This window comes from Octodon degus, unplaced genomic scaffold (genome assembly GCF_000260255.1).
Source record: "Octodon degus isolate 3935 unplaced genomic scaffold, OctDeg1.0 scaffold00102, whole genome shotgun sequence".
Lineage (NCBI taxonomy): Eukaryota > Metazoa > Chordata > Mammalia > Rodentia > Octodontidae > Octodon > Octodon degus.
The window spans coordinates 7,270,407-7,275,883 of NW_004524678.1; positions in this window are offsets into that span (position 1 = coordinate 7,270,407).

Consider the following 5,477-nt stretch of genomic DNA (forward strand, 5'->3'; position numbering starts at 1 on the left):
AAAGAAAGAAAGAAAGAAAGAAAGAAAGAGAAACAATAAATCTCCTGAAGGAGAGAGTAGGTGAAAATCTTGAAGACACAGGCATAGGCAGATAGTCCATGAACAAATAACAAACTGCACAGGAAATGCTGCAAAGAATGAACAACTTCTCATATTATTGGGAAGTTTCTGTATGTCAAATGATATCACCAAAACAGTGAAAAGACAACTCACATATTGGGAAAAAAAATCTTAACCAATAATCACTCAGACAAAGGTCTCCTATCTAGAATATATAAAGATCTAAAAAAAATTAGGGCCCCAAAATTCAAAGGGCCAATCCAAAATTGGGCATCTGAGATAAATACACACTTCTCAGGAGAAGAAATACAAGTGGCAAATAAATACATGAAAAAGTGTTCCATATCACTGGCCATTGGAGACATGCAACATAAAACAGCATTGAGACACCAACTCACCCCAGAAAGAATGGCTATCATGAAGAAATCAACTCATGTCAAATGTTGAAGAGGTGATGGTGAAAAATGAATCCTTCTCCATTATTGGTGGAAATGTAGAGTGGTACAACCACTATAGAAATCAGTGTGGAGACTCCTCAAAAAATTAGGACTAGAAATGTCATTCATCCAGTTATTCCTGTTTTGAACATTTTCCCAAAATAACTGAAAACACCATACCACAGTGTTACATGTGCACCCATGTTTATAGCAGCACAATTTGTCACATAGCCAAGTCTTAGAAACAACTCAAATGCCCATCACCTGAGGAATGGATGGAGTATTACTCAGCTATAAAGAAAGACAAATTCAAAGTCTTATAAATAAGTGGATGCAACTAGAAGCTATAGTCATAAGTGAAATAAATCAGGCCCACATGTGTAAATATCATATTGTCTTACTAGTGTAAGAACATGAAAGAAGAAATAAAATCTTTTCTTCTATTCTAAGAATTTTTAACATTTACTTGATAGATAAATATGCTGGCAACAAATTCTCTTAGTTCTTTCTGAGAAGTTTATTACTTTCAAGAATACAGAATTCTGGGTTGGTCTGCTGTTCTCCTTTTTTCTCCCTTCAATTTAATATTTTATTCTACCCACATCCTGCCTTTGTGCTTTGTGAAAGGAAATTTGATACCATTCTGAGTTTTGCTCTTTGTAGAAGAGGCCCTCCTTTAGCATCTTGAATGGTATCTTTTTTAATCTTTTATTTTATGAGGTTTGTATTTGATACACCTAGATGACATGTAGTTTACTTTTTGAAATTTATCCCAAATGTTAAGCTCTTGCTTTCCCAGATTTCTGATTGGTGTCTCATATTAAGTCTTGGAAATTCTTTTCTTAAAAATTAATTTTATCTAATTTTGAAGAGTTAAAACAAAAGCAAAAACAAAGAACAGGGACAAAGAAATACAGTAACATACAACAATGCATATGTTACTGAGTTTCAAAACAAAAATAATAAATTAACAGTGATTGTTGTGCTACTTACTTTTGTCATCAAATCAGATTATCTCTAATGCCTATAAACTATATCAGATTAACAGATATAGTTATGCAAGATAAGACATGAAATTGAAAATTAATTCTTGCTTTCCATAAACTTTAAATTTTGTCTTTTTTTACTTTAAAAATATTTTGTTTATTTAATTTTTAAAATTATTTATTTATGTATTTATTTATTTATTACTTTTTTATTTAGTGCAGGGCCTATAGGGTCTCACTACACATATCGGACTTGTAGTGATTCTCCTGTTTTCAGCTTCCCAAGCACTGGGATCACAGGGGAGCCCCCACACCCAGCCTCAATGGCTGTCTCAACATGCCCTGGAGGTGGCGATGGCATGGCACTCCAAAGATCAAATTTCTGACCCCTGCATCTGCCTAAGCAGGTGCTTTAATCCTCTGAGCTATCTGGCGGGTCCTTAAAAATATTTTAAAGAGAATGTAATAATAACTGATGAGACATTAGCAATGGTACACATCTAGAAGTCCAAGACGAGAGGTACTCAAGCCTGGCTTTTGTATTAGACATTGCTGTCCTCAGTATAGCTGCAGATATATATCACAGCATGCAGAGACAGTCAAAGTGAGAATTCTAAACATTAAATGTTATTTTAAAAAAGCTGATGGAAATTATTAGTACAGTCATCTCTTCCATCCTGTATACATACTTGCATGATTCTCCTGCTCCCTTTTTTCTTATGCTTTCTTCTTTCTCTTTGTTTAATCCTCATGTTTAGTCTCCTTCAATTTTGCCATATTTATTATACCTATCGATTTTATTTATTCTTTCAAGTTCTTTCACTAGGGAGAGAATACAGTATTTACACATGTAGCTGTGATTTATTTCACTTATGAGTATAGCCTCTCATTCCATCCACTTGCTTACAAAGGCCTCAAGTTTGTCTTTCTTTATAGCTGAGTGATACTCCATTATATAAAAATACACCTTCCAGCTATTCCTCTCAAGATATTTCCAAAAGAACTGAAAACATCATACCATAGTGATATATGTGCACCCATGTTTATAGCAGCACAATTTGTCATAGCCAAATCTTGGGAATGACCAAAATGCTCATCACCTCAGGAATGGAGCAAAAAAATTCTCGAAATTCTAGTCATTAGTTTTTCAAATATTTCTTCACTTTATTTTCATCTGCTGCTTTTCCAAGTGTATATGTATTACACGTTTAATAGTTGACTCACAGTTCTTCAATATTTTGTGCCTTTATTCAGGTTTTTCTTTTTTTGTTTTTCAGTTCTAGAAGTTTCGAGCTATATTCTCAAGCTTAGTCTAATCATTCAACATCCCTGGTATATCTGGTTCTAATACTTTTGCTTTCTTTTCAAAGCATAATTTTTCCTTTAGCGTGTCTGGTAAATTTTTCTTGATATCTGTACTTTAGCAACGTGGTAGTAAAGTATATGAGGAAGGGAAACATTCTATATTATTTTGATTTGATTTTAATTTTAGACCATAACAAGAATTTCTTAGGGTTTTGGCTCACTAATTAAGTAGAAAGGGCTACAGTTGTATATTTTTCCTTTGCCATGTGGAAAGTGAATGCTATCTATCCTATCCAGGTTTGGTATTTCTTTTCCTCCCAGTTAGTTTGTTTCTACCAAAACTAGCAAATTCATCTGTGTTTAACTAGTTATCCAGATGACAGAACTTGTTAAAACAAGGTACTCTGATACGCTTCAAGGTGTTTCTTTTCCCCTTTACATAGAATAAGTATACATGGACTTTTTCTTTGGTTGTTGTAGCAGCAACTTAGCTGATGATCTAGGGTTAAAATTCCCAAAAGTTGCAGAGAGAGATAATTCTTAATTCTCACACTTGTCCACAATAAATCTGCAGCACTTCTAATTTTGTTACTGAAGCACTATTTTCCGAGTAGGTTTTCTTCCATTAGTTTTTGCTCTAGTAAGTCATGAATCCGACTTCACTGGTCTTCCTCTCCATTTTGGGGTGAGGGGTTTGCTCTATTTCTATCTGTGTGGATCTCAAGCTATGATGACAGATGAATGGAGTGTTATAGAGAGGGGCTTTTATTACTAAATTCATGCATAGTCTAATCCACATCACCATGGTTACCATGTTTATGTGCTCACGTTAGTGCCAAAATTTCCATCAGCTTGGCAGCTCCTCTGTCCACTTGGACTGTTAGTACTTTAGTACTTATTCCATAGTTAATTTACACTGACAAATGTTAATACTTTGCATTGTGTAACACACAGATTGAACAGCATCCTCTGATATGAAGTGTACTGCCTCTGATATAAATGTACTTAGTGTCCCGAAAGAACTACCAAAACTTACACTGTTGGTAAGCAGCGCAGTAAGCAATAATCTCGTATTGGCTTTGTGTATGCCCTCACAGGACTAGCAACACCAAAACCGTAGCTTTCACTGACTTGACAGCTTTATTTGTAGTATAAGAAAGACAATGATTTTTGTCTGTATTAATATCTTATTGTCCCCGAATCATTTTCCTCATTAAATTGGGTTGACAAATTTGGTGAAAGCCAGCTGATTGCATAGGAACACATTTTTCTGAATAATATTGTTCTCTCAGTGTAGACGTGTCATTCCTTTATTGTAGCATGGTCTACAGTAAGTCTTGAAATCAGACAATGTAAATTCTTCAACATTACTTTTCTTTCTTAAAAGTGCTTTGGTCATTACAAGTGGTTTGTGTTACATATAATTTTCAGACTTAGCTTAGAAATATTTACAAAATTGTTGCTCAGATTTTAATTAAAATTTTGATTTTCAAGAGCTCACATTGTGAGAAATTATATTTAAATATTGAGTTATTCAGCATATTGATATGCTGTATGTATTAAGTTACCCAGAAGTCCTTTTCCCCACTTTTCCTGCCTTACGTTGGATTAATATTTAGCTTTTAGTACTCTCTTTGTTTCCATTATTCACTTAATCTTGGCATCCTTCTGACTGATATTTTAGTATTGATTCTCATGGTTTCAAAATGTTACATTATATCTTCAAACATAGTGTGGAGATATTAATTTATAATAGAGACTCTTTCAATGTTATTATCATGCTGCCAACTTCCTGTTTAGTTATTGCTAACATCACCTTACTTTCACATGTTATAATCACATTGCATTACTATTGTTGCTCTTAAATGTCAGTGTTTAAATGCAGAGAAACATTCATATTTATCCACATATATAACAATACAGTTTCTGACTTAGAATATTTCAGATGAAAAATGTTCTAATACTCCAGTTTTGTTTCCTTAGTAAGTAGGGTGTAGTTTTTTTTTCTGGCTCCTTTTGGGATGTTCATTTTTATCATTAATTTTGCAGCAGTTTGATTACAGTGTTCATCACTGTGATTTTTCTCTATCCTACATGAAGTTTATAGAGTTTTGAGAACCTACTGGTATATAGATTTCACTAAAATAGAAATACTTGGTCACTTTTTCTCCAAATATATTTTTGTGTCTTCTCTTCAAAGTCATTAATCACATAATGCTTACACTACTTTAAGTTGATTTTCAGGTCATTGAGACTTTAACTGCATTTTATTATCTTTATGTGCTTTACTTTAGATAGTTTTAATTCAGTATCTGGGAGTTCACTGATTTGTTCTTTTTCAAAGTCTAGTTGATGTTAAAAATCAGAAATTTTTACTTCACATACTCCATTTCTTCTAAATTTTTCATTACTTCATTTTTATATGTGCAATACTTATTTTTGTTCATTTTTTAAAGACTAGAGCACATATCAAAGAATTTTCTTAAATTCTTATTCTTTTAAACTTACTGTTTTATATTTTGCCCAAACAATAAGGACTGTACTATTGACTCTTTAGATTTACTTTATGCTCTTTAAAAAGTTAATGTTTTGCTAATAAAGCTCATTGTGACTCGGTTTTATTCTGTAGAGGCTTGCTTTAAAAATGGCTTAGGTTAGGATTAAAGGACTTTTATCTAATGGCCGTGTT